This window comes from Marmota flaviventris, chromosome 14 (assembly GCF_047511675.1).
Source record: "Marmota flaviventris isolate mMarFla1 chromosome 14, mMarFla1.hap1, whole genome shotgun sequence".
In the NCBI taxonomy this organism is placed as follows: domain Eukaryota; kingdom Metazoa; phylum Chordata; class Mammalia; order Rodentia; family Sciuridae; genus Marmota; species Marmota flaviventris.
The window spans coordinates 77,835,920-77,862,372 of record NC_092511.1 but is presented as its reverse complement, the minus strand read 5'-3'; the positions used below and the strand labels follow the sequence as shown (position 1 = coordinate 77,862,372).

The 26,453-nt window shown below is 53.6% G+C and overlaps 2 long non-coding RNA genes and 1 other non-coding gene across 5 annotated transcripts; 2 read left to right on the top strand and 1 right to left on the bottom strand.

The window, feature by feature from the left end:
* Positions 1–743: 743 nt before the first annotated feature.
* On the top strand, positions 744–20,577 carry LOC114103219 (uncharacterized). 2 transcript variants are annotated; one of them, XR_003584622.2, is made up of 5 exons: positions 744–1,525; positions 3,734–3,829; positions 8,122–8,228; positions 19,344–19,454; positions 19,703–20,577. It is a non-coding gene; the product is annotated as an uncharacterized lncRNA (long non-coding RNA). The 2 variants fall into 2 exon arrangements; XR_003584621.2 differs by having other exon boundaries at positions 745–1,525; positions 3,734–3,848.
* Positions 15,950–25,700, bottom strand: LOC114103220 (uncharacterized). Of its 2 annotated transcripts, none has more exons than XR_011704412.1 (4): positions 25,245–25,700; positions 17,018–17,156; positions 16,156–16,467; positions 15,950–15,979 (listed from the first exon to the last, which is right to left on the bottom strand). It is a non-coding gene; the product is annotated as an uncharacterized lncRNA (long non-coding RNA). The 2 variants fall into 2 exon arrangements; XR_011704411.1 differs by having other exon boundaries at positions 25,402–25,700.
* Positions 24,868–24,935, top strand: Trnaa-cgc (transfer RNA alanine (anticodon CGC)). The gene has a single exon. It is a non-coding gene; the product is annotated as a tRNA-Ala (tRNA).
* Positions 25,701–26,453: the final 753 nt, after the last annotated feature.

Below are 26,453 nucleotides of genomic sequence, written 5' to 3'. Positions count from 1 at the left end.
AGATGGTGCCCAAGAGGCTCCATGGTCCCTGAGTGTCACAGGACAGACTGGACGGGATGGGCAGAGGTGCGGTGGGCTAGGCTACATCAGCAAGGGACAGCCAGGTCTCTACTGCATGGGGCTTTTGGCCTTAAATGGGCAGTGCCAGGGAAGAGCAAGGTCAGGCCGGTTGTATTTTCGTTTTGTTTTGCTGTGGCTGCGGGGTGAGGAAGGGAAGGAGACTGAGGGCTGCCTGTCAAGCAGAGAGTGGAGTTCATTAACCACCGCGTGTCCCCGGGGACCAGCGCGGGGAGCCCGGACAGCTCGGCTCTGATGGACAGGCGGGACGGGGACGGGGGCGGGGCTCCGGGCCCTGGCGCGCCGCCCGGGACGCCCCGTGCGGAAGTGCCGCGACCGCCCCTGCGCGCGCCTCGCGAGCTCCGCAGAACAAAGCGCGGCCCTGCGGAGCGCGCCCCCGCGGCCGTGCCCGCGGCCCTCCGCACGCGCCGCGTCCCCGCCCTCCGCTGGCCTCGGACAGCCAGGGCCTGGGCCGCAGCGAGCCGCAGGGCGAGGAGGCCGGGCAGGCGCGGAGGGAGGACCCGCCGATGCCCCCGAGTTGCGACCGCGAGGCGCCCTGACTCTCCGCCTTGACTGCTCGCGCGCACGACGGGCGGAGGGCTGTGGCAGGGCTCTGACCGCGCGGGGGCCACGGCCCGCCACCCCAGCCTCTCCCGCACGGCGCCCCGACTCGGTCGGCGGCGACGTTACCGCGGGCCCGCAGGTTCTGGCGGGGCGCCAGTACGAGGCCGGGCTGGTGGCGCGACCACCCGCGGGTCTGTCCACCTTGGGACATTGGCCCCTTCGGTTGGGCCTCGGTACAGCCAGACCCTGCGTCCCCCCCCTCCCGGCGGTTTTGCAGGGTCCGCAGCCCTGGAGGGGCTGCCCCCTGTGAAGACACAGGACTCGGACCTGTTGTTGCTGAGCTCTGAATCTGTCTGACTTCCAAGGCCGGAGAAACTGAGGTCAGGGTGTCAGGGGGCGCCTTTCAAGGAGCGAGGCTGCGGCCTCCCGGCGGGAGAGGACAGCAGTTCAGGAAGTGGGGTCCCTCTGTGACTAGGGCGCTTGAGGGCGGAAGAGAGCATGGCCTGAGCTAGGCTGCATGTCTGCACTGAGGTGCCCCCTCTGCTCCTTAAGCCCCAGCCCCTTGCTGCTCAGCCCACCAGTTTGCCCTCCTGGGTGCCCTGTGGGGAGAAGTGCCCCCTCTGCACGTTGTTCTGGACTAATTGATAAGCCAGAGGTGTAAAAGGCAGGCCCTGCCCCCACACAGGCCTGGAGGTCAGGAGGGCAGATCAGAGACAAGCGGAAGCCACCACACAGTCCAAGGCCCCCAATGACTAGGCGAGGAGAGGGCTCATAGGAGCGGACATTCTTCCAACAATGAGAGGACCCACTCCAGGGCGCTCCTCACTGCCTTGCCCTGGCTCCTCGGGTTGAGACGAAGAAATTAAGGCCCAGGAGGGGAGGGGAGTCTGAATGGAAGAGAGAGGTATGCACATTTTTCCTCCAGAAGGAATCGAGGGGGAGAGACCTGGAAACTAGGGCCAAGGGAGGCCAGAAGTGCTGAGCAAAGACTGACTCAGAACCAAGACCCCAGTCCCCAGGAGCCTGGTGTTCCTGCTTCTGGCCTGCTGCCTGCCCAGCCTCTTCTTGGGGCTCTTTTCCTTCACTCACAATCCTCAGCCCTGTCTGAGGACATCCTAGAAGCAGCCCCATGGCCCTGGAGCAGGATGCAGGCCCCTGAGTGCAGTGGGGCTGTGAGGGCTGGCCTTGCCCATCTTGGCTCCAGAAGGTCCCCAGTGGAGACCTAGAAGAGACAGTGGGTAGCCCAGACGGTCTTACACACACACAGGCACTTTTGTACTCCGAGAGGATCCAGAGACAGAGGAGGCACAAGGCAGGGGTGACAGTCTCAGAGGGCCAGAGGACCAGGCTTCCCTCCTGTGAGCCTCCTGTCACAGTCAGCCCTGAGCTGCAACAGAAATAAGTCAAGGCCATGATGGTGCCTCTCATATGGCTCCTGCCTCTCTAGCACCTGGAGCTATGGTGGAGGGTCACCTTTAGTTATCATTTTATTTTTGGTACTGGTGATTGAACCCAGGGGTGCTCTACCACTGAGTTGCATCCCCAGCCCTTTTTATTTTTATTTTGAGACAGGGTCTTGCTAAGTTGCCCAGGCTGGCCTTGAACTTGCAATCCTCCTGCCTCAGCCTCCTGAGTTGCTGAGATCATAGGCATGTGCCACCATGCTCCATCACGGTGGAGGGTCACTTTTTTAAAGTGGTGAGCTCATGGGCCAGAGAGAGACCAGACCCCAAGTTCCCATCCACCGAGGAGGAGACAGCAGCCAGTTGTAAGAGGATGTCCTGCAGAGACCTTAGCAGGCTGGGTCCTCTCAGGCCCTCCCCTTGTCTGCCCTTCACTACACATGTTGCTTGCTGCCTGGGTACTTGAGTGACCTGGAAATGGAGGGGCTGAGGAGTCCCTGAAGTGGCTGCTCCCTTGCTGTGCTCTCCCTGACTGCATGAGGCAAGACCAGCAGGCTCCTGGGAGCTGCCCGCCTCATTCCCAGGGCCTGGCAGCCAGCCCTACAGCTGATGCAAGGCCTGGATGGGTGAGCTCAGCCTGTCCCTGGCACTAGAAGCCCCTTGCACCCTGCCTGCTCTCACAAACAGCCATTCACGCCCCCTCTATACCCATTCCCTCCGGAAGCAGGCCCTCCCTCCTTGAGCATGAATTGTTTCTGAGTCGACCCCACATGCAGCCTAGAGCAGAAGAAATGGAGGCCCTAACCCCTCAAGTCCTGCCCATGCCAGCCATTTTCTTTTCCCCTGGGACATTCCCCACTTCCCTCTACCTTTCCACTGAAAAGAGGCCTTCATCCACTGCCCAGGTAGGCACTACTGGCCCACCACAATCAAGGACCCTTGGGTGCTGCCATCTCAGAACAGGACTCGCTCTGTGTTGCTGACTAAGCTCAGAATACCTCCCACCATCTCTGCTTACAAAGTGGTCTTAGGGATCCTGGGCTTTGAGGATTGCCTTGGTGAGGCCAAGGCCTAGGCAGAAACCAAGGCCCATGGGCTGGGATGTGGCTCAAGCGGTAGCGCGCTCACCTGGCATGCGTGCGGCCCAGGTTTGATCCTCAGCACCACATACAAACAATGATGTTGTGTCCGCCGAAAACTAAAAAATAAATATTAAAATTCTTTAAAAAAAAAAAAGAAAGAAACCAAGGCCCAGGGGGCTGCAGTGGCAGAGCGGGGTCCTGCCCACAGATCTCACCACAGCTGCATGCGGCTCGGTCTTGCCCACCAGCACACCACACATGGGCGGGAGGTGGGCTCTGCGCAGGCTTGTCGCTGGATAGCCCCATGAGGCAGAAAGGGTGGCTTCTCACGAGGAGCAGCAGCGGGCAGCAAGTGGAGGCGTCTGGGAGACCAGAATGTGGATTGGGTAGGGGGAGGGACCGGAGATTTCAGGGAGCACACGAGGAACACAGGAGCTGCCCACTCACACAGGCTCCTCGGTCACTCTGAGTGCAGGCTAGCACTGGCCTGGTTGGAGCTGCTGCCTGGGAGCCAGGGCTGGCAGCAGGACTAGCCATGGCTATGGCCGGCCTCCCTGCTGACACTGGGGCTAGGCGAGGCCTCCCTAATCTGAGCAGTTCTTTCTGGCCCCTGCCTTTTCTCCTCAGCCACGTCCAGTCCCCTTGCTGACCCCCACACCCACTTCCCCAGCAGCTGTGGCAGCTGAAGCGAATTCTGAGACTGATGAGCTCCAGTGTCTGGAGGTGAGCACAGTGTGAGCAGGTGAGCATACAGCACCTATGCCCACGGCACTTGTGCCCACGGCACCCGCCCCTCTCCAACTCCAGCTGGCAGCCTGGCAGGCAGGCCCGTGGGGGAGCAGGAGGCTCTGGAAAGTCAGAGATGAGATGCCCAGCCCCAGGGCCGGCCTGCAGGGTCCTCCAAGCCCTTTCTTCTGCTCTCCCAGCCCCTCAGGGTCCGAGGAAGGGCATCTAAAGAAGAAAGCCCCTCTCTGGCTCTGCCCCGAGCTTGAACCATCCCTGAAGCACTGACTCACTTTTGCTGCTGTGAGAGGTTCAAGCCACATGGTATCACAGTCTAAAAGTACAAAGGAGTGTGACACAGAACAGCGGGTCTCGCCCACACCTATCACTCAGCTGCCCCGTTCCCTCCCCAGGGGCCCCCAGCTGCTAGTCTGTGGTGCCTCCCCAGACGTGGGCTTAATCAATCACTCGGTATTTGGGCCCACCGCTACGGCTGGACCATAGCCTGCTTAATAGGAAGCCTGGGGTGAAGGAGGACAAACTCCTTTGCTTTGACATTCCTTGAGAATGTACCAGAAACAAGCAGAGGTCAATTCTTCCACTATGGGTCCACGGTCCAGTTCTCTGTCCCTTTTCCCTCCCCCCCATTGCTCCACTGGACACCCAGGCACAAGTGAAGACAGGTGACATTGCCCTCGTTTCTTAGATAAGTTAAGGAATCAAGAGACTCAAGGCCACACACTGGGCACCTGCAGTGTTCCCATACCACACCCCCTAAGTTCTAGACTATCTCACCACAACTCATCTATGGACATCTCAAGGACAGGTTCAAGGACTCTTCTATGCCCCCATTCCCCGTGAGCTGGCAGCCTCTGAGGCCCAGTGATGCTGGCTGAATTGAGGGAGATGGAGAGAGGGTCTTGTCCTGCCAAGGGCACCTCCCAGCCCTGAGGCTTCTAGCTGGATGCACCTGCGTCCCTAACCACCAAACTCACTGACCCAAAGGCTCCGATCCTCATTAGTTCTGTTCTGCACACTTGGCTCAGTTCAAGTTCCTGTTCAGAAGTCCAAGGCTGTGGGCCAGCTCCCGGGGTGGGATCATCCTCTGGAGAGACATTATGTTCCTTGTCCATGAACTCAAGTGTTGCAAATTACAACTGGGTGGCAAAAAGAGACTACCTCCAAGAAACGCAGGTGTGTGGCTCCTCTACCCCGCCCCCCTCACCCTCACCCACCTCTGTGAGGCCTCATCTGGCCTCCTGTTCCATCTTTGCTATAGAGGCTAACAAAGCAGGTCTCTCTCTAAAAGTCACAGTGCCCAGGAGGGTTAGGCACAAGGAAAACCATGAGTAGGGACAGGGTCTTCGGAGGCTGTGAGCTGTGCCTGACTGGCGATGCCTGGGGACCAGGAGGAGACTTCTCACTGACTTTGGGGACCAGGACGCAGTGGTCATGGCTGGTCTGTGTGGGGCCTTCAGAGTGGCAAGGGACCCTGGGAGAGAGGCTCATGAATCAGAGGGAGGGCTGCTGACTTGAGCGGCTCGGCAAGCTGTGCTTCTGGAGAGAGCAGGCAGAAGTCAGGGGGCTGGAAGCGAGAGGTTCCTGAGCACACCTGTCATGGGAGACAGAGCAGAAACGTGCAAGCTCTACCTGGGTTCTCCACCAAAAAAACTGTGCACTCAGGAAAAAATTCACCTGCTCAACACCTGGCTGCCCATCCTGCTTCATCTGCCACAGCTTCATCTCCTGATGGGCCCAGATCTCACCTGACCTTCACAGGCTCCCCAGATATGGCAGCTCTGTTGAATTCTGGGAATTCTGCCCTACCTCTCCCACCAAGCCCTGCTCCCCACCACCCACTGCCCTGCTGCCTCCTGACTTCCACCACAGGTGGCTGTGTGAAATCAAGACAAAACTGCTTGGGGGACAGGGGTGACTTCTGCATTCAACTGATCAGCTACTGGTCATTAAAAATGGCAGCCTCTCCTTCATAAAGCAGTAGTGACTCCATTTATCTGGAGTGGCTGTTGACGGATGTTAACAGAATCGTCCTCCTGCGGCCTGGATCCAGTCTGTCAGGAAGACTAGCAACAGCCACAGGCTTCAGGCATACTGAACTCCCCAACCTGGCCTTCGGCCCTCCTTCTTCATAGAGTTTTCTTGTTGCTCACCTTCCTGAGATCAAAACCTTGCAGAACCTCAGACTGTCCCTGCAGGACTGAGTTCCTGCTCATGCCCAGATGGCCTTTTCCAGATCCACAGCTGTAAGACCCATCTCTCTGTGCTGACCACTCCCAAGAAAATAGCTCCATCCCTGGCCTGGCCCGGAGCTCTGCCTTGGACGCCCAGCTTCCTATTCAGCACCTGCACCTGGACATCTCACAGGCCTGGCCAACATGCCATCCAAAATCAAATCCCATGTCTCCTGAACCTGCTCCACCTGCAGCCTTGCCTGGCTCAGCAAATGTCACTCAGAACAGGGCTTTTCCTTGAAGTGTTGTGTCTGGTTTGTTTACTTTTCTTTTCTTTTTTTTTTTTTTTTTTTGAAGATGGGAACACAGGGACACTTTACCACTGAGTTACACCCCAGCATGTTTTTCTTTTTTGTTTTTTTAACAGGATTTGACTAAGTTGCTCAGGCTGGTGTAGAATTTGTGATCCTCTCAAGCTGCTGGGATCACAGGCATGCGCCATTGCGCCATGCATTGTTGTAGTTTTGTTTTTACTAATTACTTCTCATTTTAGTGGATCTCAGAGGGGAAATATGAATTGATTTCTACTGTCTTTTTTTTTAAATCTGTTTACATTTTATGAAAAGAAATACATTTGACTTTCTTGAACTTGGATCCAAAAATCCTGAGGAAGTGACCCCTTGTCCAATTTGAGTTAGGTGTCCCCCAGTGGATTTCGGCAAGAGGAGTAGAGCTCTGTCCCAAGCAAGATCAAAGGTGCAGCCAGGCTTGGAGCCACGCTTAACAGGCATGGTGGCTCCTATGGTCAGGGAGAGGGAAAGGGCCATCTCTAGAAGTGAATGTCTGGAGCTGGGGATTACAGGCAGGTGCTGCCCTGCATGGCAAAGTGCTTTTACTCAAAATACACTCAAATATCAGCAGATTTGTTATTCATTTATTCTGTATGTCCACGGTCACCCCATGTGTCTATCCTGGTCACAAGCTATCTCCCTTCACCTCCCTGGCCTCCTCTCCTGCTCCCCTCCTGTGGCTCCTGCCACCTGGGCTTCTCCTTGCTGCTCAGACTCTGTGAGCCCACCCCTGCCTTCTGGCCCTTGCATGCTGTCCTTTTGGCCTGAGAGTCTCTTCCCTCTGATCTCTGCTTAAATGTCACCTCTTCATTGAGGTGTCCCCAGACTGCCTTAAGATGACAATCTTCCCACATGCCACCTTCTAGATTTCTCCTTCCGGGGTGCAGTTTTCCTTTGTTTGTTGCGGTGCTGGAGATTGAACCAGGGCCGCGTGCGTACTAGGCAAGTGCTCTCCCACTGAGCCACACCCCAGCCCAACCTACTTACCTTCCTGCTTTCCTTCCCTTTCTTTCTTTCATTTCTGTGGTACTGGGAAATTGAGTCCAGAGATGCTCTCCCCCTGAGTTACAGCACCAGCTCTTTTTATTTTTCATTTTGAGATAGGGTTTTGCTAAGCTGCTGAGGCTAGGGTTGAACTTGTGATCCTCCTGCCTCAGCCTCCCGAGTCAGTAGGATTACAGATATGCAGCGTTGTGCTTGGCTTTTGATACCATTTAGTTACCATCTGACACATCATATATGTGTGTGTATGTATGTAAACATGAATGTGTATGCTCATGTATGTGTACACACATATAAAAATAAAATGTCTTATGGGAGACTGAGGCAGGAGGATTGCAACTTCATGGCCAGCCTGGGCAACTTACTGAGCCCGTGTCTCAAAATAAAAAGTCAAAAGAGCTGAGTGTAACTCAGTGGTAAAGCACCCCTGGGTTCAATCCCCAGTGAGACACACACACACACACACACACACACAATCTTGGATATGCAAAGATGGTTAGGAAGAATACTTTCTAGTGTTTTATAGCACAATTGGGTGACTGTAGTTAACAATGATTTATTATATATTTTTAAATAGCAAGAACAAAGGAGACGAAAATACCATGACCCAATCTGCACATTACATACTGCAGACGTGTGGAAACACACTGTACCCCACAAGTGTGTATAACCATTGCATGTCAGTTAAAATAAATAAAATGAAATACCACACATTTCTTGGTTGTGAATTAGCTGCCTCTCCTTCTAGAAGTGGAAGTCCATGTGGTGGAGAGCTATGGGACTGCTCACGGCCCCATCCAGCTTGCAGCTCAGCAGGAATAAACGCTGACCAGCGAGGGAGCTTGAGGAGCCTGGGTAAGTTCCTAAGACCATGTAACCAGTAACCATAGAAACCCAGGCAGCAGGGAGGGGGCCAAGCTGGGGCTCAGGCCAGGTGGGAACTGGCCAGGGCAGCAGCCTCGCCCTCCACCTTGACACTCTCAAGGTCAGCCCTGGGGTGAGTCCCGCCTCACCTGGACCTGGACTGGCCCAGCACCTCCCTGATTGTGTCCCCCAGCCATGTCATCAGCTCCAGGGCACCCAATGCCAGGTGCCACCGCAGTTGCCACAGGGCGCAGCTTCACAGTTGCCACTTGACCTAGTTCCCTTTCCCACTCCCCGGCCTGGTCCCGGCTCTCTCAGCTCCACTCCCCACCAATAGCTCCACTCCCCACCAACAGCTCCACTCATAGCTGCAGGTGACCGTGATGTTCATGTTAGACTTGCTGACCAAGGCGGGCGCAGCCCTGTCAGTCCACAACACAGACTCCTACCCGGGCCAGCCGGGACGTTCCCACCGCTCTTCCAGCCCTCGTTGAGATGTAAACTCTGGTTCCAGGGCCAGGGATGGGCTGGAGATCTGGGTTTCTAGCCAGCTCTTGGGGACACAGATGGACCATAGTTTGAGTAATGTGTGGGTGACCGGGTGGTCAGTTTAACCTCTCTTGGTCCAGTTTTCTCAAACAGGGCTCTGACCATTTCTCAGGATCACCATGGGGTCAAAGGAGTCTGAAAATAAACAAAATCCAAAGTGGAACAAATGTCAGGTGCACTACCTGGCCCGGGGCGGGACTGCCAGCCGCTCTCCCCAGAGGCTCTGGGGGAATGGAGAGGTCTGATACCTGGTAGGCAGGTGAAGACACAGGCCTGGCCTCCTCACGGACAGCTACTCCACCCTCAGCAAGTTGGCTTTCTTGTTTGTTTTTGGTACTGAGAATTGAACCCAGGGGTACTTTACCCTGGATCTACATCCCAGCCCATTTCATTTGTTATTTTGGTAAGGGGTCTCACTGAGTTGCTCAAAGGTTTTATGCTGTTGCTAAGGCTGGCCTTGACCTTGTGATCCTCCTGCAGCAGTCTCCCAAATTGCTGGGATTACAGGCATGCACTTGTAACCACACCTAGCTTCAGAAATCAAGCTTTATCCCCAGAAGCCAATCAGAGGCCCACACTCTGTTCTTCAAGCGCCCACCAGCCCAGCCCCTGGGCCTGCTCTGGCCCTCGGCTTCCTACCCTGCTCTCTTGTGCCTGAGACCCACTGGGGCCCAGGAATCTCGTGCGGCCTTGATCCTGTTTCCCCGTACCCTCCTGGGGGCCTACAACACAGGCTGGTTCTGAGGTTTGTGAACTTCTGTGCCAACAGCAGCCTGCTCCTGGTGGGCTTGCTCGGCTTGATCTGTTAGACTGATGCCTACGGCCACCTCCTGCCGGATCCAGGGGGGGTGCCCCTGACTGGCTGGGTGCCTGAGCCAAGGGAATGTAGAGTTGAAATCATTCCCAGGCTTCAAGCCCAGGAGGTGAAAGAGGGATGAGATCATTTTGGAGCACTGAGCTTTGGGGCTGACTTCTGTCGGACAATAGAGTGGAACTGTCCCCAGGCAGTAGGACTGAGATTGTTGTGGAGGTGGGCAGGATGGAGGGTTGAGAGACATCCATGCAGACGTGATCACGGATCCTGTGCAGACAGAAAAGAGAAGGCCAGGGGCCAGACCACAGGGAGCATCTCTGTGCATCCTGCAGCCAAAACAGATTCCTGGGTAGGGTGGCTGACCAGATTCTCCAGCAGGCCCTTCACCCCACAGGGCCCACAATGGAAGTGGGACAGGATGCCAGCAGGAAGGCAAGGGGCTTGGGTCTCACAGGTCTCACTTTAGACTTTTTTTTTTCTTTCCTACTGGGAATTAGACCCAGGGGTGTTTTACCACTGAGCCACATTCCCAGCACATTTTTGTATTTAATTTAGAAAGAGGGCTTCGCTAAGTTGCTGAGGTTGGCTTTGAACTTGCAATCCTCCTGCCTCAGCCTCTCAAGTCACCGGGATTAGAGGTGTGTGCCATCACACCCATCTTCAGTTTAGACTCTTGATGCTATTTCCAAATAGGATTGTACATAGAGCGACAGAGAAGCTGTTTCTCCTCACTGTCCATCCGGTAGCACCAAGAGTCAGAAGTCTTCTGTGGACATCCAATCCAGCTCCTGCCTAAAAACTGAGGAGACTCCCCCTCATCTCTGCCCTCGTGACTGACCAGTAAGATGTGCAGAACAGAAAGAGCCCTGGACTTAGGATCAGAACCTGAGATCTTAACTTCCTATTTCTAGCTGTAGTAGATCCTAAGGGACCATCTATCCCAAAACCCACTGCTTTTTCTTTTTGGTGCTAATGATTGAACCTGGGGTGTCCAGCATGCTAGGCAGGTGCTCTAGCACTGAACCACATCCCTAGCTCCAGACATCCACTTCTAGAGATTGCCCTTCCCCTCTCCCTGGCCACAGGAGCCGCAGTGCTCGTTAAGCGTGGCTCCAAGCCTGGCTGCACCTTTGGTCTTGCTTGGGACAGAGCTCTATTCTCCTTGCCAAAATCCACTGGGGGACACCTGACTCAAATTAGTCAAGGGGTCACTTCCTCAGGGTTTTTGGATCCAAGTTCAAGAAAGTCAAATGTATTTCTTTTTATAAAATGTAAACAGATTAAAAAAAAAAGACAGCAGAAATCAATTCATATTTCCCCTCTGAGATCCACTAAAATGAGAAGTAATTAGTAAAAACAAAACTACAACAACAACAAAATGCAACCCATAAATGAGCAAAGGAACAAGAACAAGGAAAACATGTGCATACATGCGTCAGGCCTTGGGTTCTGTTCCAGCACAGCTGGGGACAAGGGGCAGGTGAGAAGGCTGGGAAACAGCCTCAGCAGCTGTGGGGAGAGGCCAAGAAGTGACCCGTTCAGATCCCAGGACCCCACAGAGGTGTGGGTGAGAGGCTCCAGACCCACCTGAAGTAGGTTAAGGGTGGACCTGTTGCCTTAATCATAAAGAAGAGACAAATTATGCAGTTTGCAGGAAAAGGGATGGAACTGGAGACAATTACCTTACGTGAAGTAAGTCGGACTCAGAAGGTCAAGGGTCACATGCTTTCCTCCCATATGCGGAAGCTAGAGAGGAAAAGGGGAAAGAAAGATGGGGGTGGGCCTCGTGAAAATCAAAGAGAGGTCAACAGAGGAGAGGAAAGAGACAGGGAAGGGGAAGGGAGGCGTGAGGAAATAGACGGCCGATCACATGGTGTGCGTGTGTGGCTCTGTCACAACAAATCCCACTAATTATATAATTACAATGCACCAATAAAAATTAAGTGGGCCTAAAAGCAGAAAAACGGATTAAACGTCTATTTAAGAAGCAGTTAGCCAGGTGCAGTGGTGCACACCTGTGATCCCAGCAACTTGGGGGCTGGGCAGGACGGTCACAAGTTCCAGGCCAGCCTCAGCAACTTAGCAAGACCTTGTTTCAAAATAAAGAACAGCTGGGGTGTAGCTCAGTGGTGGAGTGTCAGTCCTGGGTAGAGAGAGAGAGAGAGAGAGAGAGAGAGAGAGAGAGAGAGAGAGAGAAGGAGAAGGAGAAGGAGAAGGAGAAATTAGATCCCAGGTCCCTCCCCACAGTCCTTTAGAGAGTGGCTGCCCCTCCTTAACCCCGGGCCAAAGACACCAGGCTTGTGTGGGGAAAGGAGGGCCGGTGTTCTCTCTGGAGACACGAGTCACAGCTGAGGGCTCAGGAATCCTGCCAGAAGCAGGGGGTGTCAGGAGGGCCACTCTCACGCTAAGAGGACGATAACTTCTCTTTCTCCACTCAGCAGCCAGACTCGGGCAGCCAGATGGTGTCCCCTTTGGGCAGAGCCAGGAAGACACTTTTCCAGGAAATCTGACCATGTGGGGTGGGGAGTGGGATGTGTAAATGTGACACCAGAGGCTTCCCACTGCGTTGGCCCAGTCAGAGCACTCAACGGTGAGTCCAGTGGCAAGCCCTGCGTGTCCAGTGGGCACCAGCGAATGCCTGGTGCCCCACTCCTAGGTGTGTCCCAGATGGCCCACTGAGCCCTCAAGGCCACCTGTGTCACAGGCTTAGAGAGCAGCCCATGAGAAGGGATCAGGCTGAAGGCCGAGGTAGGGGTGGGGGGTGGGGACTCTTCACGATGCCTGCCCCGGGGAGCAGCCCTGAACCTCCTGGAGAGGTCTGCGCTGCCCCGGGGAGTGTGGGGAGCCCGCCCTGTGGGGAGCCAGGGGAGTGTGGGGAGCCCGAGTGAGCTAGCCAGAGGCATCCAGGTGACCAGGCAAAGGAGAGCACAACTCAGCCAGTCCCTGGGGTGAGAGGACATGTCCCCCAGGGACTCAGCCCACTGGGACAATGATGGGGGCAGAGCAGGGTCAGTCCTCACCCTCCACACAAGGCTCGGCACACCGTGCCCAGAAATCTTCCCTGGGCGCAGGGACAACACCAGCAGCCTTCCAACAAACTCCCCCTTTTCACTTAAGCTCTGCAGAGGTGTCTTCTGTTGCTTGGGATGGAAAGAATGACAGATGCCAGCCACATGCCCTCTCTGGACAGCAGACTCTCGGATTGCAGAGGACCTTCTTCCCCTTCAGGGCCCAGCCTTCCTACCCAGATCTGCCACCACACCCATTTACCAAAACCCAGCTTCCTTTGGTGGGGAGGCGGCTGCAGGCGGGCCTGAGTCCCCAAGCAGAAGCTGAGGGAGCTATACCTGGGCGGCCCAGGGAGGGCCACGAGTTCTGGTCTTTAGATGTGATTCTCGCTCTCCAACCTCAGGCTTTCCGCTTGATTATCTGCACTTTAAATTGCAAGTTGATTTTTTAAACAATTTATTGCTTCTTAGACAAATTGGGAGTCGATTTTATAAAATTAATAAGCTCTAAAAACAATAAAAAATATACAGACCGACCAAGACTCAAGCAAATGCTTCAAGGAAGCCCTGGCTTTTGTTCAAGGGTGATGGGAGTCAGCAGGGGCAGCAGTCACATGGTTCTGTGGCTACTCCACCCTCTATGGACACAGCAAGCACTGAGCCTGGCAGCATTGTGTTTATCTAAAGATAAACTGCTAAGCATGCTGTGCGTCCTTTGAGGGTAAAAGAAGTCTGGAAGGAGGGGGACCAGGAGTGGGGCCTCTGACTGTCCCGTGGCTTTCCAAGCTCCTGCACTCACATCAGCATTCTAGTCAGAAGGAAGGACAGCCTGGGGGATCTCCCTTCCATCCTAAGAGACTTCCAGGAAGTCCCACCTGCATTTCAACATCCTGAGCTCAACCGCAGGACACACCTAGCTACCAGGGAATCTGGGACACCAGGCTGCTAGTCTTCCCATCTGAGGCAGGGGATGCACAGTGGGGAGTTTGGCAGCTGGCCCTTCTATGACAAGCTCTTCTGGGGCCGGGACTTATCCAGGCAAAGAAGGCACAGTGCTTCTGCTCAGGAGTCATGGCTTTTAGGAAGGTGTTGCTAATCAACTGGCTACGAAACGACCAGAAAAAAACAGTTCGTAAAGATATGGCGAAGATGGTGGGAGGAGGAACAAGGCAGCCGCGTGTCTCGAGGGTCATAGAGAAGTGACACGGAGCTGGACCTTGACAGGAACAGGAATGAGGAGCAGGAGGTGTTCCCGGCTCAAGAAGAGCACGCATGGAGAGGCATCCACACACGGAATGTTGATGAGCTTTGCACATCTTTAAATAGCACGTCACAGTCCACCTAGAAGATGAGACCAACTAAAGTGGCAAAGAGCCCAAGAGAGCCCAGGACTCCACACAGAGACTGGCAGCTGCAGGGAAAGACAAGCTCCCCGGCTCATGGTGGGGGACATCCTGAAGCCAGATCTTCCAACCCCAGGGAGCTGCCGTGGCAGTGGAAGATGAGCAAGGACAGGAGAGGTGACAGCAGGATGGCACGCTCAGGGACCTTCACCAGGCGGGAGACTGGGGCCCAGATAGAGGACACAGTCCTGAGAGAGAAGTTGGCAAAGGCAGGAACATGTGTCCCCTCTGGCCCAGCAATTCTAGAAATCGCTCTTAAAGAAGTAATCAAAGTTGCAAACTGTCATATTAGAACCAGGCACTGTGACGCATGTCTCTCGTCCCAGCTACCTGAGAGGCCAAGGCAGGAGGATCGCCAATTTAAAGCCAGCCTCAGCCACTAAATGAGGCCCTAAGCAAGTTAATGAGACCTTGTCTCAAAATAAAAATAAAAAATAAAAAGGGCTGGGGATGTGGCTCAGTGAGGTGGCCCTGGGTTCAACCCCCAGTACCAATAAATAAATAAATAAATAGATAGATAGATTGATAAATAAATAAAGTTAGACCATAAAATGAGGCCACTGACCCAGGACAGAGCACAGTTTAAACTGATCTTTTCTTTCAAACTCCCATCACCAAATGCACTCTCTCCCATCAAGGGTCATTCCCCTGGTGTTCAGGATGTGACCAGTCATTGGGGTCACAGCCCAGAAAACACCTTCTGATTGGTTCTTTGGCTCTGCCTCCCCCAGCACCCCTCACCACTGCAGCCAGGAGCAGGGACTGGACAGTCCCATATACCCCACGGAGGCCCGTCTGGCATTGCCACCTTGCTGAGCTGGGCCTTGTCACCACAACCGCTCAGGCATGCCCTGATTTCTTGCCCCTTGGACAGGAGGCAGTACAGGAACGGGCAGCACCGTCATCACAGCCAACAGCGGGTGACACACAAGCCTGGCCACCAGGAGGTGGGTGGATACCATGTCGCAAGCTCACATAAAGGAACACAGCTCATCAGAGAAAGCCATTGCCACCACAGTCACAGGTAGCTCTTAAAACACAGGAGTGGAAAAAGTGAGTCACGAAAATACGTTCCCGGTGATGTCATTTATACAGCATGCAGAACTGCCCCAGAAACATTGCACGGGAACATGCACTCCAAGAGCGGGCTCTGGAGGAAAATGAGGGCAGGATTAGCTCGAATTCCAGAGAGTGATTATCACAGGTTACTGAGGAGGCCCCCACGGGAGCCTCCTAAGGCACTAATTAAGTTCATTTTTTCCAAAGCTGGATAATAGGTAATGTATTCATTTTTGTTACTAGTTAAACTATCCATATATGTTCAGCACTCTGTGTGTGTGTGTGTGTGTGTGCGCGCGCGCGCACACACACACTAGGGCTTGCACCAGGGCCTCTTACTCTGGGCAAGTACTGTACCACAGAGCTCCACCCCAGCCCAAGCATATTCTTTGGTTAGCACAATGTTAATAATTTAAATAAATGGAAGGGTCGTTCTTTTCCCCTCACCTTTTAAAAGGTGGACTTGTTTCTCAATTTTCTTTTTCATTCTGTGGAAGATTCTAAGGGTAGAAAGAGAAGTCAAAATATGCATCACATCTCCTCCTCCCCCATCTTTCTAGGACTCTCCTCAGGCATCCGAATACTTCACCTGCACAGCACGTGAAAGCTCTGGCCATGAGGGCTCTGTGGACTTTGGGTTCTGTACAGCAATGAAGAAAGCCAGTCCACTGAAACATGGAGCAGTGCTGTATGGAGCAGTGCTGTGAATTCTAGGACTGTTTGTTTTTTTATTTATTTTTAAAGAGAGAGAGAGAACTTTTTTTTAATATTTATTTTTTTAGTTTTCAGTGGACACAACATCTTTATTGTATGTGGTGCTGAGGATCGAACCCAGGCTGCACGCATGCCAGGCGAGCGCGCTACTGCTTGAGCCACATCCCCAGCCCAGGACTGTTTATTTTTTAAACCCTTGAAAGGAAAAATGACATTGGTTCAGAAACTGGCCCCGATGTTTGGAGGGCATTGGGGAAGGGGATGGATGCCCTGGACAAGCAGCCTGGAGAGGAGGAAGGAGGCCCAGGGTGGCCTGGGCAAGGAAAGCTGGACCCAGGGAGGCCCACTGGGATGGTGGGGAGGACTCTCACCCCTCTCAGCAGGTTGGCACGGCTGCCAGGCAGAGCACTCTGCCCCCTCAGGCACTCGAGGTCTGTGGGTGCCAGAAGAGCTGAGCCCTGGGGTGCTCAGCCATGGCCCAGAAGAGACTCCATGTTCCAGCGGGCGGATGGATGGGGGTGGAGGTGACGCACAATGCCAGGAAAGGTCAGCCGCAGTGGACTTTGAGCTGAGCCCAGTGAGGAGCTGTTAAAGGCTTTAATCCAGGAAGAGGCAGGATGAGATTTTTTCTTCAGGGCTCCTGCTTGCTGGAGGAACATCCTGACACTGAGCTCCCCTTCAGTCTCAAGCAGGGGAAGATGTGATGGAGAATATAGGTGATTAAAAAAAAAAATGCTAGTAATACTTGTCCAGTTCCTTTAAAAGAATCTCTACTGTATTAATTATGAGCATCTACATCAATCATAGCAACATGGAAAAACAGGTCTCATTATCTGGACAACAATTGGGACATGTAAAGATTCAGAGACACTTGGCAAACTTCACGCCCAGCTCCCCACACTCCTGGGCCTCAGGACCCGCAGACGGGTCAGGCACAGCTGATCCAGTTAGCATGAATGCTAGGTCAGGCTGGTGAGATCATGACCCCAGCATGGGGGAAGCTTGCCTTCCCACCTATTAGTGAGGGACACACGTCCAAGTGGACAGCCATTACTCCCAACCACTGAAATATAGGCAAAACATAACGTGGGGACAGGTCTGTCTTGTGTGTCCTTGCCTCCCTGGCACCTAGGACAGAGCATGAAATGTGGTAAACATTCACAATGAATTTGCTGAATGAATTCTGCACTCTACAAGTGAGGACCAGAAGCCTGAAGATGCTAAATCACTTACCAGCTGCTAGGTCACGGCTAATCCAAACTCACAGCTGCTGGACTTACCAGCTCCCGGATAGTCTAAGGCTTGAAGTGAACAGCTATGGAGAGGTTGATCAACACCCTTCAAAAGGCCTCCCTTTGCTCATTTATAGAGCCTAAAACAAAGCAGAGGTGAGCTGGGTGAGTGGTTGAGTTTCAACTTGCTGCGCCTCACAGGACATTAAGCGAGAAGTTCACACCTGGCCTGGAAAGCTAGGAGGGATTACTAGGAGGCATCTCCTAAACTCATTAGCAATAAAAAGCATTTTTGTTAAAACAGATCATATGGTTTTAAGGCTCCCTCTCCTCAGGGGAAATGGGGGTTCCTGCTTCCACAGGCCACCTGGCTCTCTTCCTTCTTACCTTACTACTTGGATTATTGGCCTGAAAGCCTGGCCCCGATTCCAGCCCCTTCACTACATCCAGCTCTGCCCTGGGCACAATTCCCTTATTCCATAGTCTCCAGAAGAAACATGGAAAAATAAGATGTCTGTGTCACTAGGAAGGGTCCTGAAGCAGAGTTAGCTCTTGGATTTCACCCTGCATCCAATCAACCAAGGACAGGAAACACTCAGGAAAATAAGTGTATGGAATCGACCAGTGAAGATCTTTCCTCCCTGTCATTATTCTCTGTGTGACAACTCTGCCTGGCTTTCCATCCCGTCCACCACGCTGCCAATCAAGGCCTAGGCAGAAGGGCAAGAAAAGGACATGTGGACACGCAGGCCCTGCCCCGAAGGCCAGGCAGACCCCTCCATGGGCACACAGTCTGACCGTCTTTATGGCACCTCCACATCATGTCTACAGCCACGTCATCCCAGGCCAGCTTCCCGGTGGGAGCTGCCACTCCTGGTGTCTGGACGTTCTCCCATGTCAATCATCTGCCACCTGCACAGCCCTGTGCTTGACCTCTGGTGGGTCAGCACTGAGAACCTAGTGAACCCTTTTACTCTCTTCCAGAGAAAAAGCTCAACCATTCATGTGCGTGTGCCACACACACACACACACACAACACACAAACACACAACATCCCCAAAGAACATGCCCAAAGCTTCCCAGGGGCCTTGTTTGTGAGAATCTGTGAAGGATGTTATTTTTTTTAAGGGCCCTTTTTGTGCCTAAATAATATTATTATTGCCAAAATCTCAGTCCTTATCCTTGATGCCAATCTAATAACCAGGACACAGTTTTTGAGAAAAAGGAAAAAGAAGGTTTATTGCTTTGCTAGTACAGGAGAAACACAGAGGACTTCTGTCCCAAAGGCTGTGATCCTGTCCATCAGCGGGAACTGGGGCTGTTAAAGAGGTGACTCAAAGGCTGCATTCCCTGTGCTCTCTGTTGGAGTTGTCATTCACTTGTTAATTTGGGAGATGATCATTTCTGAGACTTTCTGGTGCCATCCCCAAAGTCTGGATGACTTCTTTCCTGTGGTGGGTGTGTGCTCAGGGACAGATACCTCTGCCTAGAATGGGCCAGAAAGGTGATCCTGTTTCCTCTGAGATTGGGGGGAGGGGGGGGGGAATTAGGGAGGAGCAGGGAGAGATTAGGGAGGAGCAAGGAGAGAGGAAGAGAAAGAACCACGTCCATTTAAAAACCAGTTGCAGTGGCAGAGCAGCAGGGTCACATTCAAAGTCTGAAGTGGACACTGTTATATTATGATAATAATATTCTGAGGTACCATTCTTAGTCTTGGGTTTTAAAAGGCTCACAGGGCTGGATATGTGGGCTCAGAGTACTTGTCTGGCATGCATGAGGCCCTAGGTTTAGTCCTCCACACTGGAAAAAATAATAATAATAATGTTGTCGTGAGTTAGGTGTGAGACAATGCAGGAAGGCTTACAGGTTAAATGATTGGATTATGAGAGCCTTGACCTACTCAGTACCTTAATCCACTGTAGGCAGGTAGGGTGCGGCTGGAGGAGGTGCCTCACTGGGGAACAGGCCTTTGACTCTTTCTTGGCTTCCTGGTTCCACATTCTGAGCTGCTTTCCTCCACCGCACCCTTCCACCATGAAATTCTGCCTCGTGTTGGGCCCAGAGCAATGGAGTTGACTGTCTATGGAAAGACATCTATGAAACTGCGCCTCCTTTAAATTATTCTTATCAGGTCTTTTGGTCACAGCAGCAAAAAAGCTGCCTAAAACAAATGGACATTCAGCACACTGATTCCTTTGATGGAATTAAATTTATCTCAGAAACTGTTCTTAATTTTAGCATCAGAATTTTTAAAACTAAGACCAAAAAGTCCTGCCTTCTTTTTCATTTAACAATGTCTCCTTTGATTTGTCTCTCTCTTCTTGCAGTTCAGTAAGCAGCAAGGAGAAAGGTGGTGTCTCCATAAAAATGGGACATGGCATCTCTGAAGAGGGGATGCCTGCCACAGCCCCCTCTGACCCACTGCCACTCTTCTCTAGGTGAGTGGATCTCAAGGTTTTGGGTGTCTGGACCCCTGTACTACACTCTTAAAAATTATCCAGGACCCCGAAGAGTTCTGTTTATGTGGGTCATATCTATCAATATGTACTGTTTAGAAGATAAATATAGGGAAGGTTAAAAGATAGTAATCATTTGGAAAAAAACATTTCGAAGGGAAGCCAAGAGTTGGGACCAGATCTGGTGCCCAGCTCCCTGCTCTCCCTCACCCAACCTTTGCCTTTCACAGCACTGAGACCGAGCATTTTCTCCCCTCACCCTGAGTTTGGTGATCAGTGAGAGGCCAGAGCGGCTCACCATGCTGGCTTGCCAGGGACTGCACATGGGCAAACTCAGTGATACCAACAGCTGAGGAGGTCAGGGTCTTTGGTCCTGAGATTTACCAGACAGAAGAGCAGCTCCTGACTGGGCAGCCTACCTGCTTCGAGCTGGGCACACCCAGGGCCTGCTGTGAACGGTGTCCCTGGTGAGTGGGCATCCACACCCGCCCTCTTTATAAGTCCCTCCTGACTCAGCTTCCCACAGGCAGGCTTTGTGACGGAGTCCTCGGCTTTCCTCTGTCTTTTTGAGCAAAACTGCCTTCCCTCTCTAGTCCGCTCATCTCTGGACTCAGTGGGATTGTGTGGTCCCAGGATAAGCCGGGAACTTGGGCATCAAGTGGGTGGGTGACGTGTGTCCTCTGGAGCACTCCACTGCAGACTCCTGAGCAAAGAAGTCGATCCCCGCCAGCGGCTCTGTGCCAACCCTCTGAGCTCGCGGACCTCCAAGAAGGACCGGGACAGTCCAGCCCTCTCCTCAGAGCACTGGCCCCCACGCCCCACGTTCTCGGGCCTCACACACCTGCTCTCTGCCTCCCGCCCCCAGCACATGGCTGGCCCTGCCCCTCCTGGAGAACCTGTCCTCCCCTCCACCTGCCCAGGCCCTGGAGTCCCCACCTCCGGCTCTAGGTCACTGTTCTCTGGGCTCTACCTGGTGCTATAGGTGGGACTGTAACATCCTCTCCACGACGGGAGAGCTGGGTCAGGAGCAGCCCCACTCAGACGCACATTCTAGGTCTCACTAGTTTTCTTCCATCTTTTCATTGGAATAAAAGGTCACATGACAGCATGTTTCCTGGAGTCTCTGCCATCACCCACTCCCCAGGGGTCCCTCTGGGCCTTTTAATTCACTTGTATACGTGTGTAATCTTTTTATTTTCCTATTTCTCACAAAGGAGATAGTATAATATGTTATAAATACATTCTGGAACTTTAAAAAAAAATTGGTACCAGGGTTTGAACCCAGGGTGCTTAACCACTGAGCCACACCCCAGCCCTTTTTTTGGAGGGGTACCTGGGATTGAACTTGGGGCACTCAACCACTGAACCACATTCCCCAGTCCTATTTTGTATTTTATTTAGAGACGGAGTCTCACTGAGTTGCTTAGCCCTTGCTTTTATTGAGGCTGGCTTTGAACTCACGATCCTCCTACCTCAGCCTCCTGAGCTGCTGGGATTACAGGCGTGGGCCACTGCACTGGTCCCCCAGCTCTTTTTTAAAAAATATTTTATTTCTAGACAGGGTCACTGAGTTGCTTAGGGCCTTGCTAAATTGCCAAGGCTGGCCTGGAACTTGTAGAGGGAGCCCCCCCAGGGCAGATGAATCATGTGGGAAAGGTGCGTTTGGTGAGGGGGGTGGCCCAGACCCTGCACCTGAGGCCCTGCTGTGTCTGCATTGTGATCCTCCAGCCTCAGCTCCATGGCCACTGGGATTGCAGGCGTGGGCCACCACAGTGGGTTCTTTTGTTAAAAACATCTTGGATATTTTTTGTATAGATCTACTTACTGCACTCACTTCCAGTTTTCTGCCAACAAAACTACCTTTTATTTATTTGAACAGTTTCATTAAATACAGCCACAAGGCTAATAAACTAGACCAGAAACTTCAGTGTTTGAACTTACTTCACTTTTTACTGTAAACTTTAAAAAACACAAAGAAAAACTTTAATTCAGGAATTTTTAAAAATATTTATTTATTTTTTAGTTTTCGGTGGACACAACATCTTTATTTTATTTGTATGTGGTGCTGAGGATTGAACCCAGCGCCTCGCGCATGTCAGGCGAGCGCGCTACCGCTTGAGCCACACCCCCAGCCCTAATTCAGAAAATTAAAAAAAAAAAATACTCAAAACTAAAAGCAAAGTTGTTTACATGGGCCAGGGACCCAGAGGATAGCACAGGAGGAAGGAAACCCAAGTCAGTCTACACTGCAGTAGTCTGAAAGAGGAAAAGCTCACACTAACCCACAACAGCTCGGAGGCCAGGGCCCTCTGGGTGCCCTGCGGGCCTCCTCCAGCAAAGTCCTGTGTTCTCGGCCTTCTTTGTTCTTCTCCTTGCCTCCCGGGCATGGAGCAGATAACATTCCCTAGACACAGTCCAGAGTCCCTACCTGGCCCTCCACCTGCTCCCCACTGTAGCCTTAGGCTCAAGGAAGACCACCTGAGGGCAGGCAGGTCTCCACCTTCCAGCACTGGAACTGGGACCAGGGCTACAGGTACAGTTTGCCGGCTCAAGGGACAAGAAGGCTACCAGGAAATGGCATGCCGCTTCCTTCCTCTCGTCAGAGTTTCCCGGAGTCCCAAGCAAAGCCAGCCACGGCTGCAGTGCATCATGGTGCGGTGCTCTGAGTGTTCCCTGGAAAGCGCTTTCCTAGTCTGTTTCGAGCAGCTTCCTTGGGTTACTTCTAACGCTTTCACATGGTTTAGCTCCTCAGTCCATCTGGGATTTATTCTGGGGTCTTTCCCCAATCTGTAGGTCACTCAGCCCCTCTCGCCACGTTTCTCCGTTTATTTGAGATGCCCCGTAGCAGCAGAAGAGCCTGCGACCCCGAGGCAGTTTCTGGGTGATATCCATCCTGTGATTCCTTCCATTGATTCTGGGGGCACCACACTGCTTTCAGAGCTTTGAGGTATGTTAGGACATCTGGAAGGACATCCTCTCCTTTTTCTTAATTTCCCAGTTTTGGGACTCTGGTCGTCCTTCCTTGGGTTCACAGCCCTGACAGTTACACAAGTCTGCATTGCTGTTCTGTCACATGAAATGTGCGAGGTCCACCCAGGAAGGCAGCCTTCAGGGCGCATCTCCAGTGCAGGCACTTGGCAGATGGAAGGGGCTCAGGAGGAGGATGTCCAGGTATAGGGCCAGAGCGGGGCTGGTGGGACAGCTGCCTGAGGGGAGGGCCTGTGGGCAGGCGAAGGGGCAGATGCAGAAGCAGAGAGACCAGGGCTTCCCTCCCATGCCACTCTCTCCAGGGCTTCACTGGAACTTACCACTGGTTCCCACCTAGAACCCGGAGAGTAAGGGAGCCTGGGAGCTAAGGTCCTCTGGGGGGCGGCACAGGGGTCAGGGAAGGCAGGGGATTTGCCTGAGGGGAAAAGCACTGAGGCTGCGGTGGGTGGCTTCGTGCAGCGCCCGGCACCACCAGCCCCCCCCCCTCCCCGCTTTGGGGTGGGGGCAGTTAACAGGCAGTCTGGGGCTGTCGCTCAGCTGGTAGAGTGCTTGCCTCACATGCTCAGGGCCCTAGGTTCAGTCCCCAGCCAGCCAGGCAAGGGTGGCACACACCTGTAATCCCAGCAACTTGAGAGGCTGAGGCATCACAAGTTCAAGACCAGCCTGGACAAATCAGTGAAACCTGTCCCAGCCCCCAGCCCCCACCCTTGCCCTCAGAAGTAAAGGTCTGGGGATGGTAGCTCAGTGGCAGTCCCCCCTGGGTTCAATCCCTAGTGCCTAAATAAACAAACAGGACTTTAAAACCAGCCCCAGGGAGATCACTTAAGCTCCGTCAGCTTCAGTTCCCTCCTGCAAGTTGGGGGCTTACTTCCTCAGGCTCCTGTGAGGAGTTACACCCCAGGCATGGTAAACACCTCCTAAGCACTCAGAGGTTTTATTTATTGTTAATGCTTCTGTAAGATGAGGGCAACATCCAAACCACAGCCACAGCGTTAATTTAAGGTCAACGAGCCAGTGATGATGGCTGTGCACTGTGGGCCTGCACACACAGGGCAAGGCCTGACCGCTGCTTGTTCCCCTCACACCCCCAGGTCCACCCCACCCCCAGTGTGCTCAACACTGTCTGAAGCTCATGAGCAGGTCAGCCTGGCTGGGCAGGAGCAGCCTCAGGAGACGCCAGCAGACACAGGTGGACACTCCTCTGCTGGGGTCGCATGCAGCATGCCCGGCAGGACACAGCCTACGCTGACCAGCACGTCCACCCCCAGGGATGTTTTTGGACCAGATCTGTGTCCTTTCCAGGGGCTCCTCTGCTCCCTTGTGCCCTTCCTGGTTTAGCTTGATCTTTGGGCTTCTGCGTTTGCATCTCTGCTCTCAGCAGAAAAGACCAGGCCTCCCGTGTCAAGCCCTTTACACCTGCAGGCCTTGCCCCCAGCACCCTGGGCCTGTGGATTAGCAGTGGGAGCCAAGGATCCACCAAGCAGGCCACCTGAAGGTCCTCAGGGAGTGGGTCATCCAGGACTTGGGGCGAGGCCATTGCAGTCCAGCTCAAGACCCTTCCTACTAACGCCCCAGGTTGCCTCTCTACAAGCCCCTGGAGTTAACACACACACACACACACAAGCGTGTGCGCTGGACCCTAATACACGTAGTGCATCCAAACCCCTCTGGACCATAGCAAGAGCCTGAGGCCACGTCCAACTTCACTGAACTCTGACAAAGTTCTTGCCCTGGAGTCTCCCTCTACTCAGGTCCTTCTCACCTATGGAACAGAAGGGCCTGGCTACCGGGAGAGGCCATGGTGCCCAGGAAACAGATCTGCCCACCGGGTTTGGCCCTGGGCACCGTACGCCTCCTCTGGGTGGGCCCTGGCTGGCACAAGCTTGTGCAAGGCTCCAGGCTAACCACCGACCACTCCAGGCTAATCAGCGCCCACTCAGGCCTGGCGTCCACACTGTCCTGGCAGGAGTCCGAGCACAGGCCCTCGCTCGCATGGGCATGGAACGCTGGCAGGAAGCAGGGACAGGAGAACTGGAGCCTGGGCTGATAAGCAGGTCACCCTGAGGCTCTGTCTGTCAGTGCACGTAGTCGGCTGCCTGGCAGGGTGCCCGGCCTGGCTGTGCTCACAGGCCTCAGATGGACCTGCTCCCTTCTGTGCGGAGTCTGCTGGGATGGTTTGACTGAACTTCACATCTCTGCTCCTTCTCCCTGTCCTGAAATGGGAGGCCACCGAGTCCACCTGCCTAAGGGACCAGCCTGGGGTGCAGGCAGCCTCTGTACCACTGCTGAGCACTGCCTGGCTCTGCCCTCTGCCCACAGGGTCCCCATGCCCTGAGAGTCAGCAGGAAAGCTGGGTCATGAACTTGAGCCCTGTGCAGAACCTGGGAAGAGGGACATCAGGCTGGGGTTGTGGCTCAGTGGTAGAGCGCTCACCTCGCACGTGAGAGACCCTGGGTTCGATCCTCAGCATCACATAAAAATAAATAAACAAAATAAAGATATTGTGTCTATGTATAACTAAAAAAATTATTTAAAAAAAAAAAAGGCCTCTCATAGCTGAGGCCCCCGCGATCCTGCCCTTGTTGCCCACCAGCTCACCTCCCCCTCCTTCGTCCCTGGTGCTATGAGGACATGCCGGGGCTGGGCTATGGCTCATTGGTGGAGCACTTGCCTCCTCATATGAGGCACTGGGTTCACTCTGGGCCTTCCCGCCTCCCAGAACCTCCAGCGGATCTTTCCCATCTCCACCTGGTTCCACCATCCCTGGCAAAGCCCCTTCCGTACCTGCTGGGCTGGCCATCCTAGGGGCCCCCAAGCCAGTTGTGTGTCCCCTTTACGCAGCACCCTCAGCGGCTCTCTCGTCCCCTCTCGTGGGCCAAGCCCCATCTTGAGGGAGGGGCTTCCTCTCAGTCCCCCCCCCTGGGGGGCTCTCCCGCCTCACCAGTTCATCATCCAGGCAGCTCCCTCACACTGCTGTCTGCAGTGTCCCTGTGTCACTGCAGTAAAACCAGGAGTGGCTGGTGAAAATGAAGCGCTGTGCTGGGGCTGTCATGCTCTGTGGCTGAGCTCCGGCCTGTGTGTTGAAGTAGGATGCGAATAATGTCAGAGCATCGGGCATTGGAAAGATTTTAAAAATACATGGAGGGCTTTAAACTCCCACTCTCAGGTGTAAACTTCTCAAGTCTTTCTTAGTCAGAGACCAAGACGGGCGGTATGGACAGAGGGCCTTGCGATCCTCTGCAGACTTTGCCCGAGCCATATTTATACACAAATAGCTGAGCAATGGGGGCACCCAAAGCCCATTTTTGGCCTGTAATCATGAATTCCCTGGAGAATGGGCAGAAAGATAAACAGTTTAAAATAAGCAAATGACCCACGTGGGCTGCAAGGAACTTTTCCCCTCTTAACAAGGACAGGAAGCCGCGTAGCCTCCCAAGCTCTCCCAGCGCTGCTCTGAAGCTCCGGCAGTGGGGAGGGAGGCTGGTGTCCTTAACCTCTCTGTGCGTGTTTCTTTTATCCCTATCCCACTGGGGGAGCCCACAGTTGAGGAACAGTGTCCCTGCCAGCGGTGTCTTGGAGCCCACGCACCGTTTCTGAGGATCCGACACGTCACACTGTGACCTATGCATCAGACCCAGGAGGGCCAGGCTTGAGGAACCAGCTGTGTGCTAAGGCCATACCAACAGGGACTCCATGGGGGACTGGCTCCAGAGAGTCCCCACGGTGCCCCCGCTTAGCTGGGTTTTAGAACATCAGCTGGAGATAGGGAATTAGGATGAGAGAGAGACTGATCTTCAAGGAAGCACCAGGAGCCACTGGGATGCAGCATATGCATGCCCTTGGCTGTGCCCTTGTAAAATGCGGGGAATACTCAAGCGCAGGGAAAACTGCTGGAAGGAGTGCGACTCCACCCTGGCTCCAGTCCTGCCCTGATATAGCCCTCTATGAATATGGGAGCCCCAGCCTAGGCAGGTGGAGATGGCCTGCATTCTC